This window comes from Eucalyptus grandis, chromosome 11, assembly GCF_016545825.1.
Source record: "Eucalyptus grandis isolate ANBG69807.140 chromosome 11, ASM1654582v1, whole genome shotgun sequence".
Taxonomy (NCBI): domain Eukaryota; kingdom Viridiplantae; phylum Streptophyta; class Magnoliopsida; order Myrtales; family Myrtaceae; genus Eucalyptus; species Eucalyptus grandis.
In genome coordinates this window covers 20,363,597-20,376,661 of record NC_052622.1, presented here as the reverse complement: position 1 = coordinate 20,376,661, position 13,065 = coordinate 20,363,597, and the positions used below count along the sequence as shown (strand labels likewise).

General features: G+C 41.6%; 1 pseudogene; it reads right to left on the bottom strand.

The window, feature by feature from the left end:
- Positions 1-7,825: 7,825 nt before the first annotated feature.
- Positions 7,826-11,732, bottom strand: LOC104427465 (annotated as a pseudogene).
- Between the last annotated feature and the right edge of the window lie 1,333 nt (positions 11,733-13,065).

Sequence of the window (13,065 nt, the reverse complement as noted above, 5' to 3'; positions counted from 1 at the left end):
GTGCAAATAGCAGACATACTTTCAGAGAGCAGAGATGTCATCAGGTAAACATATCTTTACCATTATTTCAAAAATACTGTCTTCGACTACCTACCACTGTCCAGGTACTCCCTCTTATTGACACTCCACTTGTTCGAGTTGTCCCCAAAGTATTGATATTTGCGACTGTCTAGGTATTCCACTGTTTTTGAGTGCCTGCCGCTCGCTTAGGTGCTCCCTCTATTGACACTCAACCTGTTCCGAGTTGTCTTTAAAGTTTGGATGCTTGTGATTGTCCAAGTATCCTATTGTCTTTGAGTATCGGCCACCGTTTAGATACTCCATTTTCTTGACACTCGACCTGTCCGGGTTGTCTCCATAATATGGATACTCGTGACTGCTCAATTATCCCATTGTTTTCAAATACCTACCATCGTCTAGGTTTTCTAGCCTTTCCAAGCGCTTGCGGCCATCCAAGTAAGTCTCGTGCCACATTCAAGTTTATGTTGCCAGGAGGTGGGAGACCTTTATGAATATCCAAGGTACGTCCTCGATATTCCCCTTTACTAGGAGGTGAGAGATCTTCACGAATATCCAAGGTACGTTATCGATATTCCCAAATTGTCAGGAGATGGGAAACCTTCACGAATATCCAGGTACGTCTTCGATGTTCCTATTTACCAGGAGGTGGGAAACCTTCACAAATATGTGAGGCATGTCCTTGATATTCCACATACCAGGAGGTGAGAGACCTTCATGAATATCTCAGGTACGTCCTCGATATTCCATCTACCGGGAGACTTTCAAAGATGACCAAGTATTCTCTAGAGTTTGGTACCTGTGATTATCTAGGTACCCCTTCAAATACCTACGAACGTTTAGGTATCCTCCAAGAATTTGTACTTGTGATCATCCAGGTACCCCTAGATACCTACGAATGTCCAGGTATCCTCCAAGAGTTTGTACTTGTGATCATCCAAGTACCCTTTTGATGCCTATGAACGTCCAGGCACCCTTCAGATTTTGTACTTGTAATCATCCAAGTATCCCTTCAACGCTTGCAAACGTCCAAGCACCCTCTAGAATTCGTACTTGTAATCCTTCAAGTACCCCTTCGATGCTTGCGAACAATCGAGTATCCTCCAGGTTAGTACTTGTGAATATTCAGGTACTCTTTTAATGCCTGTGAATGTCCAGGTATCTTCCACAAACAGATACCCTGAGAAAGGTCGGTGCATCTCCCGAGAAAGGTCGGGTACCAACCGGTATCCTTGACAGAGATCAAGAAAGGTCGGCGCATCTCCCGAGAAAGGTCGGGTACCAATCAATGTCCTTGACAGAGATCAGGCACCCTATAAATCGATGCCTTGAGAAAGGTCGGATACCAATCGGTGTCATTGACAAAGGTCAGGCACCTCACAAACCGATGCCTTGAGAAAGGTCGGCGCATCTCTCGAGAAAGGTCAGGTACCATTCGGTGTCCTTGATGAAGATCAAGCACTAACAAATAGATGCCTTGAGAAAGGTCGGCGCATCCTCCCGAGAAAGGTTGGGTAAACAACTTATTGCTCTAACAGGCGATCGAAGAAAAGTTCGGGTCATGGAGAAGTAATTCCCTGTCAAGGCGACCAAAGAAAGGTTCAAGTCCTAGACAAACCACTTATTACTCTAACAGGCGACCGAATAATGGTTCGGGTCATGGAAAGGCAATTCCTCTTCAAGGCGACCGAAGAAAGGTTCGGGTCCTAAACAAACCACTTATTGCTCTAACAGGCAACTGAAGAAAGGTTTGGGTCTTGGAAAAGCGATTCCCCGTCAAGGCGACCAAAGAAAGGTTCGGGTCCTAGACAAACCACTTATTGTTCTAACAAGCGACTGAAGAAAGGTTCGAGTCCTGGAAAAGCAATTCCCCATCAAGGCGACTGAAGAAAGGTTCGGGTCCTAGACAAACCACTTATTGCTCTAACAAGCGACTGAAGAATGGTTCGGGTCTTGGAGAAGCAACCTCCTCATGTCACCAGGTAAGATGACGCATTGATACTTGCCAAACTTGGGGTTCGCACCCTATCTCACTCACTTCCGGTAAGTAACTACATGTATCTTCTTATCAGTCTTAGTATGTGTAATATTATATTGCTCATTTTCTTGCATTGGACATTAGGTCCCGAATAAGATGTAATCTACTGTGTATGCATAAGACAAAAGTTAGATATCAATTTGTCTTTGAATGCAACCTCTACGAGCTCACATTCAAATAAAAATTTGTTAACACCTAAAATTTGATTAGGTTTTTAATTAGGTCTTAATTTCCTTTTTTTATTTATTATTTTTCCTTTTTTCGGATAATAAACTAATAATAAAAAAAGAAAAATTAATAAAAAAAAAGAAAACAAAAAGTAGCAGCCCATTGGGGTTGGGCCTTTTGCGCCCACCCCCTTTTTTTTTTACCTTTCGCATGGGCCCTCAAGGTCCATCTCTCCCTAAACTTGGCCCGGCCCCCCTAGCTCCCTTTGTCATCTTCTTCCTACTTCCTCTGCAACGCACGTGCCAGAAGCAAGATGCACTTGATGCCGGACGAATAGAAGGACGGCGACGCACGTGGAGCAGCTGGCGTTGGATGGGACGTGCCAAAGGACGGACATGTGGCTGAGGTGACGCCGATTCGGCCCCCTCAAGGCCGGTCGATGTGCAAGGATCGATGGTCAACACTCAGTCGACCAACCGCCCCTTTCGCCATAAATAGCCCCCCCCGGACGATGGCAAAGAGGACCCAAGGACGCGAAGCAAGATCGATGCAGGCGAGCTTCAAAAGCTTCCCCCGAGAGACTTCGGGGGAGGCCTGAACACTCACAAGCGGAGATCTGAGGTCTCGCGACCGGAGGGAAGGGCACGGGTCTGAGAGGGTTTGAGATCTGAGTAGGGGGTGGAGGAAGAAAGGGTCGAGACCTGGATGCAGATTTGGAAATCCACTGTGTCAAGTCACCCCGAGCTAGGCCGCCGCCGTCCCCGACGTCGCAGCACCAGTTCTCTATTGAAGCCAAGCCGCCGTTGTCGCTGTGACCGAGTACCAGCTGCGAACCATGAGATCCCGACGTTGGTTGTTGCTGCTGTCTCCCCCACGAGCCGCTTTTGCTTCGAAGCTTGAAGAACCAGCGCGAAACCGAAGCCATTGTAGCGGAGTTTCCCCGATTGTGTTGGTCCATGGTCCCTGCCACCGTATAAACGCCATGGACAGGTAACGACGGGTCTCGCTCACGCTGTCACTGTCGTTCCACCCCCTCGAAACCTTAGCCACTGTCCGTTCGTGTCGTCGCCGCCGAGTCACCTCTGAGTGACGTCACTACCTCCCTTCTTAGCGCCGCACATTATCGAGCCCTAGGGTTCCCAAGAATCGGGTCGATTAGGTCGGGCGCGCGACCCGGTCACCATAGGGTTTTCTCGCGCGGGTCGGGCTTGGTTTTGCTCTTCGGGCTGGGTTTCGCAATTTCGGATCAATTGGGCCGGTCTCAAGTGGGCTGGTCTCTCGTGGGCCCCAAAGCAAGTGACCCTTTTGTCTTTTCTTGCGGGCTTTAATTGAAAATTTTTGGGCTAAGCCCATGCTTCAGGCCCATTCGGGCCAAATGTTGGCCATTCGAGCCAAGGGCTAGCGAACCGGGTCGGTCCCAACCCGGGAATCTGACCCGGCTCGTTTTTATAATATATTAATAATATAATATTTTAATAAAAAAATCAAAAATAATTTATTTTCTAGAAAATAAAAAAAATAAAAAATAACTCGTATTTTCTCAAAAAAGCCAAAAAAGACTTATATTTTCCAAAAATCAAAAATCCAAAAAAATGCTTTTTATGTTAAAAAAAAATGAGAAAAAGTCAAAAATGTTTTTCCTCCTCAAATGAATGGAAAATCCCTAAAAAATCCAAAAGCCTTAGGGTTTAAACAAGATTAGGTATCGAAATGGCATTAGTGATTAACTAGTGTAATCAAGTCCCGATCCTAATTTCTCTGGTTGCGTAGGAACGAGTATTTCTCCCGATACTTCACTTGGGTTTCAAATCGACCAATTCCAAATTAATTAGTGGTGACTTTGTTTTAAACTTAACTTATAGGTTAAAAACTTGGACTATTAAGTCTTGAATTGGTGGACTTGGGAGAGTTCAGGTTAAGCCTAATAGACTTAGCCAAACCATTAGCCTTCGCAGCCGCCGTCACTGATCAGGTGCCGAAAAAAAGAGGTCATGACAATTATTGAGTAATCACGATTCGAAGGGCTTACATTATTAAGTGATCAAGGAAACATATCCGTATTGAATAATATGATCATTTACGTGGGTACAAGATACGATGTCTCTTTCAATAGCTACATATGCTCATAGGAAGATCTGGTCTACGAGCAAAATTTGGTCTGTACATGTGCATGGATGAATGTCAAGATATAACCATGCACAATCACATAAACATTATTATATATATACACACAAACATACATTGAAAAACATTAGGATTCGATATCTTTTACATGGAGTTTCCGCTGGAGCCATGTGTCGATCAATCGAGAGCGAGAGCGAGAGCGAGAGAGTATGAATATATATATGAGGGATGGCTTTTCGTGCTCCTCGGGGCCTCTCTTTTACATAGAAGATGGAAGTGATTTAGCTTAATCTTTTCCGAATTGTTTAATTTCTTGTGTGATAGTGTGACAGAGGGGATATCTGTCAACAAGAAGTCCTGTTGAACAAAAAAAAAAAAAAAAAAAAAAACGAATCACGGAAATCGTGCTCTGAAGGAAAGAAAAAAAAAGGCTGCATTTGCGAAGTAGACGTAAAATGACGCTTCTTCCCTGCACGTATGCAACTCTAGTCCTTAATTATTTCTCTCCAAAACGACTTCCTGTTCGTGCATCATCATGAGATTAGGGTGGTTACATCGAAATAATCGTTGCGTACGTTAAAAATACGCGGGCAACATGTGGAAGTGGAAATTGTGCAGCCATGTATGTAGCTTGGCCTGATGGTCATGTGCGCGCACATGAAACTTCATTTCCAAGGGAGATTGTATTCCGTAAGTCAAGGTAGGAACGGATGGAAGCATGTGGTGTTATGTAGATTAAGAAGCGCAATTATTGGGAGCATCCTGTGAGATCTTTTCGAAGATTTGATATCTGACTTAGTATTTAGTTTGGTATTTAGGACTTAGTATTTAGCTTGGTATTTGTTGGTAATCCGTATTTATTTCGTCATTGACTTTTGGCACTAGTCCCAATACTTTATCGCCTCTATGGATCCATGAAAAATGGATGGTCCCCACAAGGTGAATTTCACTGGGAGAGAAGTATGGTTGGAAAAGCTTCATTTTGTGCGTAAATACATACAATGTGGATTCTATTCACGACTCCCGTGTCGAAATTATTCAAATGAATGATATTTATCTTTCGGAAGAGAAGAATTTTAAAATTTATCTACTGCCTGAGAGGATAGTAGTGTAGGGAATTTCAATTTTTGGTGTGAGTTTACAAGGATTTGAGAACTTACATGTGACATGCTTTTGTTATTGTGCAACCACAATTTATACCTGTTACGTTTTTGAATTGAAGTTCATTTTTTCCTTCTACTTTTCACAATTAGCAAGCGCATCATGAATATGATGTGCAACCTCATTGATCCGTTGATGTGTCGCGTAGCATAGGATTTTCAAGACATAAACTTGTAAAAGAATTTGTCAGAAGTTAGCATTCATTTCACACTTCATGAAAAGCCTTTTTCCGCTCCGCCTAGCCTTGTTTACTATCTAGATCTTCATAGTGTCAAGGAGCAATTCACAAACGAGTGAAAATCCCAGATGTATTTATGCACGCAACACATGAATGTCATGTGATGATATAATAAAATATCATACCAAAATTTTTCCAAGTTGCGATAAACTATGCCTCACATCGCTGAATTTCAAGAAAAAACATAAACAACATACTGCATTTTATGCCAGACACGACATCTATGATCCAAAAGTAATTGCAAGATTGTTTTCAAGGTTGAGATGCAAGCCGAATCTCTCAACAATTAGTATACTCTTGCTTCAAAGATCAAATATACTTTATTAGAAGCTCCCAATGAAACCAAACAACACCATGACACAAGTCGAACCGAATCATCATGTACATCCTCCCTCCCTGCAACAATCCAGCAAAACTCAAAAACATTGTACAAATGAACTAAAGGGCACTTATAGAATACAAGAGTGCTGATGGTTCTGTTTCTTTTTCTCCTGGCAAAGGACTGAAGACAACTCCATAATGATAACGCCCGAGAAAACGAAGCCTTCAGAGTAAATAAGGCTCCATCAAGTGTCGCTTATTCATGTTAGTTCTAACCTAAGGATTCAATCAACAGTGCGCCATACAGATGTATCAAGAGAGACCCCAAAAGTGACGTCAATTCAGGAGGAAGTGTTGTGCTGCAGGACTGGTTTAAGAGATAACCCTACTGTTTTGGAGGAGAGTCCATCGTCTGCACTGGCGGAGCCGTGACCACTGCTAATTTAAGATCAGCAGGGTTTGCATCACCAGATCGGTCACGGATTTCCCTATATTCTTGACAAATTGCACAGAGATGGCAGAAAAAATGAGCGACAAAGTCCCCACAAGGCGCTTCCTGCATGAGATGAGTGATGATCAAATGGGCCAATTGATGACTAAAGCACAAAACTAGTTATTTGCTCACAGGATTCTTGCAACTGTTCTAGAAGTTTCAGGGTCAATCTAGACTGACGTTTACTGATTGTTTTTTGCCTAATCAAAATCTCGCGGTTTCAAAACACTGACAAATTTTGCAAAATGTATATCTTGACACATTCAGATCCATATATGTAACTTCTTTGCATCTTTTGACATTTCAATAATATTTTAAATTTTAATAGGAAAGCAATAAAGTTATGAAAAAGGATTGAAGATTCCGACTCTCGTATGTTCTTATTTCAATCTACTATTTATTCCAATCATGAGGACTTGCGTAACTCTTGACTCAAACCCTACCTATTGGAGGAGGGCTGGAACTGCTAGACTGAAGGCGGGAAAGGGATTTTCACTCGTTTACTATCGTTGAGAAGACAGACGGAAGGGTGTGCCTTATTAACATCTGTTGCATAACTGGAAGATTTGAAAAAAAAAAGGTCACAAAGTCCATGGAAACACGATGTCCTCTTCTACCAAGTACGGAATCGTAATGCATATAATACACGTATAGGATTATCCATTTGATAGTTTTAGATTTTTAGGTCGGATGTTCATAATGGAAAAATCATTCGTGAACTTTCCATGTTCATCTCATGAGATATTGTTGGAATTTGTGATCCAATTCTAGAAACTTCAAGATAGATTTGACCTAGAAAATTCAAGAAAATTCTAGAAGAGTCTACAAGCTGCCTCTTATGTGTTCTAGAAGTTTCATCTTATGTTACTATAACATAATAGTAGCTATTTGTAGAGAAGTCTAGAGACTTCTCCACCGACTTTGGCAGCTTATATAAAGGAGCAAGTGCTCCATGTTTTGGGGGGAGCTAACCATAAAAACCACATCATGTGGCTCCCTCACCAACACCTCCTTCAACTATTGTAAAATTATTTTATCCAACTAATGAAATTATTTCCCATATCCAATGTTCTTTATCCTTCAATTATCTTATCTTATCCCTTGTCCATCCTCTACAAAATATACTATACACTTGCACACATCACTAATCAAAAACTATCATCAATACCAAAACCATACTTCCGCAGCGCACACATCCAAAATTTTTAACATGGTATCACAGCTGGGCATATCGGATGGTTATGGGCACTTGTCCTCACCATCCTCAACTAAAAAGGCCAAAGCCCGAGCGAGAGCCAACGGAGCCAGAGCCGGAGCCGGAGCCAGAGCCAGAATCAAAGCCGGAGCCAGAGCTAGAGCCTACGAGAGCCAGAGCCAGAGCCCGAGCTAACAACTACAACTAAGAGCATTTTGATGGCCCAAGACATATGAGACATCATTGAAGAAAAGACATGCACATTCAAAGGCAAGTGCAAGTATTTCGACAAGAAAATGCAAGGGATTGTGGAACAAAGACAGAATAAAAGGCACGGGACAAATTACAAGAGAAATTTCAAGGTACATTCGAGGCTTTATAACACAAGGCCGGAGTATCCCGAAATTGGATCAAGGGGGAGTGTTGGAATTTGTGATCCAATTCTAGAAACTTCAAGATAGATTTGACCTAGAAAATTCAAGAAAAATTTTAGAAGAGTCTACAAGCTGCCATCTCTTATGTGTTCTAGAAGTTTCATCTTATGTTACTATAACATAATAGTAGCTATTTGTAGAGAAATCTAGAGACTTCTCCACCGACTTTGGCAGCTTATATAAAGGAGCAAGTGCTCCATGTTTTGGGGGGAGCTAACCATAAAAACCACATCATGTGGCTCCCTCACCAACACCTCCTTCAACTATTGTAAAATTATTTTATCCAACTAATGAAATTATTTCCCATATCCAATGTTCTTTATCCTTCAATTATCTTATCTTATCCCTTGTCCATCCTCTACAAAATATACTATACACTTGCACACATCACTAATAAAAAACTATCATCAATACCAAAAACCATACTTCCGCAGCGCACACATCCAAAATTTTTAACATGGTATCACAGCTGGGCATATCGGATGGTTATGGGCACTTGTCCTCACCATCCTCAACTAAAAAGGCCAAAGCCCGAGCGAGAGCCAACGGAGCCAGAGCCGGAGCCAGAGCCAGAATCAAAGTCGGAGCCAGAGCCAGAGCCTACGAGAGCCAGAGCCAGAGCCCGAGCTAACAACTACAACTAAGAGCATTTTGATGGCCCAAGACATATGAGACATCATTGAAGAAAAGACATGCACATTCAAAGGCAAGTGCAAGTATTTCGACAAGAAAATGCAAGGGATTGTGGAACAAAGACAGAATAAAAGGCACGGAACAAATTACAAGAGAAATTTCAAGGTACATCCGAGGCTTTATAACACAAGGCCGGAGTATCCCGAAATTGGATCAAGGGGGAGTGTTGGAATTTGTGATCCAATTCTAGAAACTTCAAGATAGATTTGAGCTAGAAAATTCAAGAAATTTTTTAGAAGAGTCTACAAGCTGCCATCTCTTATGTGTTCTAGAAGTTTCATCTTATGTTACTATAACATAATAGTAGCTATTTGTAGAGAACTTTAGAGACTTCTCCACCGACTTTGGTAGCTTATATAAAGGAGCAAGTGCTCCATGTTTTGGGGGGGAGCTAACCATAAAAACCACATCATGTGGCTCCCTCACCAACTCCTCATTCAACTATTGTAAAATTATTTTATCCAACTAATGAAATTATTTCCCATATCCAATGTTCTTTATCCTTCAATTATCCTATCTTATCCCTTGTTCATCATCTACAAAATATACTATACACTTGCACACATCACTAATCAAAAACTATCATCAATACCAAAATCATACTTCTGCAGCGCACACATCCAAATTTTTTAACAGATATACTTCTAGCTTGTAGTATAATTTGAAGAACGAACAAGACAAAAGAGTCGAGTATGTACGACAAAATGCAAAACTGCAGAGGAAACTCAATGGGTTGCTATCTGGGCATAATGTCTAGAGCAATCTTGGGTCGAAAACTGCAATTCTGGGTTTTGTCAACATTGAATTAAGTTAATATATGGTATAATGAAATGAAATGAAACGATGGCTCTAATCATTTTATTAGGTTAAAAAGAAAAAGTCGGAATAGAATTGGAATTTTATTATTTAGATTTAAGGATATCAAATAGGATAACAATTCAATCTATACGATGTTTAGTATACTTCGATTTAATTAAAATACGTAGACAAAAAAACTAATCAAATTGCTTCCAATAGGACAAAAAGAGAAGCTAAAACACCACAAGAACAACAAGAACAGCAACGCATCCAAGGGCGCACAATGGCACGATCCCTCCTTATTCAGCCCACAACCGACGGCCACGATCTCAATTCACACGTTCGAACCGAGCTTCCCATTCGAGCGGCTCGCGGCAAGAGCCATCATCAAAGACGGGTTGACCACGCTGTAGCCGCCACCCACCACCATGTTGAGCCAGCTCAGGTAGTCCACCTCGTCGCTGGCCAGGTACAGCGCCGCCCTCGCCACGCTCTCTGGCGCCAGCACCTGCCCATTCAGGTTGCCCATCGCCCTCATCCAGTCGTCCATCCTCTCCAGCTCAGCCTCGCTCATCAGCCCTGACGTCCATGTCCTTGAGACTGCATAGGGGGACACGGAGTTCATGTTGGAAAATATGGTTTTGAATTAATAGAGCAATCAAGTTGGACTTTGAAGCATGATATCACTTTTTTTAAGAATTTATTTACCTCTAGGTCACCGACAAATATCCTCTAGGATACAACAAAGTTTCAAATGAGAATACTAAATAACAATTTTAGCATTTCTCTAAAATCTATTTAGGAAACAATCGAAAGAATGGCTATAGTTTTGTAAAGAAGACTCAAAAAGTGATTTCATTCTCATTCACCCAAAAACTGACATATATATATAAATCGGTCTTAAAGTACATAGACAACTCTTCGTAAAAGGTTGCAAAATGAACGAATATATCCTTTCGGAAGAAGTTGCAAAATGAATGAAGGTGTCCCTTCGGAAGAAGTTGCAAAATGAATGGAAAAAATTGCAAATTGAACGAGTATCATTTCCAAATGTTGTCTTGAAAAGACACAAATGTTAAAGTTCCGAATAATAATTTTTTTTTTTTAATAAATAAAATTTCGAATTTTCATAATTTCCAAAGTGCACTTGATAATCACACATTTGCACACGAGTATAGTGGGGTCTAGCCCACACCAAATCTTTTTCTTTAAACATACTAAAGAAGTCTTACACTTATTAACTGGCTCACATTTTCCTAACTTTCCTATGTGGGATAAGGACAAACACACTTAGTATGTTTTACAAACAAACTTCCAATAATTCATCCATACCTTGTGCTCCCCTAGCTCCGCTGCCAGCGGTGGACCAACCCCACCACTACATGCTTTGACGTGGTGTACGTGTGCATCGCCAGCCCGCAATCGCCGTGCACCTACTCCCAGTGAACAGGATGTAGCCCTGGCGCTGCAGCACCATGACCCGTGCTGGGTGCTTCGCCTCATGGAAGGCCCCGTAGATGTTCATGCGGAGGACACAGTCGAGGTCGGCGAGAGATGTGTCGAGGATGCCCTCGAAGGCCGGTTGTGGACCCCGGCGTTGTTGTACATGATGTCAAGATGGCCGTGGTTGGCCATAGTGGCGTCCACGAGGTCGCGCACATTGGCCTCGATGGAAACGTCGCAGCGGGCATAGGAGGCCTGCTGGCCCAGTTTCGCAGCCAGGGCCTGGCCCAGCTCATCCTAGATGTCGGCAATCACGACCAATGCGCCGTGTTGGTGGAAGAGGCTTGCCGTGCTCGCGCTGATCCTGCTCACGCCGCGGGTGGTGATTGCGACCTTGCCATCTAAACTGGAAGGAAAATCAGAGCTTCTCAATCTCTATCATATTACCCAAAAGCCCTAACTAGATAACGCTAAAATCTCCATTCCCGTTCCATGCACGAAACGATCGAGATACTATATAGCAAAGGCCAGTAAAAAGGACGAACTGCATGCATGGTCACGTTCCAGCAATGCCATGTTAAATACCTCCTGCACGAATTTTCCGCCATAGCCAAAAAGCTTGATCTCTTCGGAAATATGTGCAGCGACAGGACGATTAGAAGCCCGGAGATGGAGATGAATGTTGTAGATTTGATTATGGGGGGATACATAATGGTGTTTGTTTGGCAAATCTCCAATATGTGGCGGCGCATGTATATACGTAGAAAGAATGCCAAGTGATATTTGCCCGACTCAACTAAAGAAAAAGCAAAAGCGTTCAACCAAAAAAAAAAAAAAAAAAAAAAAAAAAAAAAAAAAAAGACTAAACAAAAATCACAAAAAAAAGAAAAAAAGAAAAAGTAATAGTCGTGTGACCAAACTTAATTTATCATCACTAGTATAGGAGGGGGCCACACCCATGTGTACTTTTTTCTTTTGGACCTTAAAAAATAAATCTCTCCCTCACTCAGGCGTTGTATGATACAACGTCATGTGTAAAAACGACGCACAAAATACACTAGGATACAACATTTTTAGAATGGTGGGTCAAGCGTAAGGGGGCCAATAATTTTTTATGTGAATCGTTTGCACAACATGGCATGTTTAAATAGGCTTATGTTTCGCATGACCCGTTTATGATGTGATCAAATAAATCGTGTGTTATGAGGTTGATCCGTCTAAACCTGTCAATCTGATCAGACATGAACTAGCGAGGTTAAGTTAACTTGTTAACTGTCATTTGTTATAATACAATATTAGAAGCATTTTAACATGTTTAATGCATATATGAGAGTTGTTTATCCTCAAAAGCTCATGAAAAATAACACTCATCAAGAAGAACTGATGGGTTTTCAATTCGTTGGGCTAATCAAGCCCGTCTGCCCATGTTGGGTCAAATCCGGCTCATAAGAGAATGACCCATAAGAGGAAGGGAGCAGTTATTTTTCAAGTGAAAATAATTGCAGTATATTAATGAAAAAGAAAGAACATTAAAAGAAGTTTTGATATAATACGTTTGTTTTTCTCATTTGAGACAACGGTATACTTTCTCTTGAAGAACGGAATTCCAGCACTTCAATCAATTCCTCTAAGACTGCAACGCGTATTTAATTTGTGGCAAATAAGGTATGTCCATTTTCGTGATATACCTTTTGATCGGTGTTATATGTTTCGTGGGCACGTTTTTGTGTTTTGTTTTCGGTATTCGATCGTTCAAATATTAGTTCATTTTTCAGGAATCCGTTTCCAACATTGGTATCAAAGCGATGTTGTTCATGTTTCCCGATCGTTGTTAATGTTTATGGTTTGTCTTTGGCCGAAATTTTGAGAAACATTGCTGTCGGACGTTTGGGGACGGAAATCCTGACACCCGTGTATTGTTCACCCCTCCCTTTTGATTTT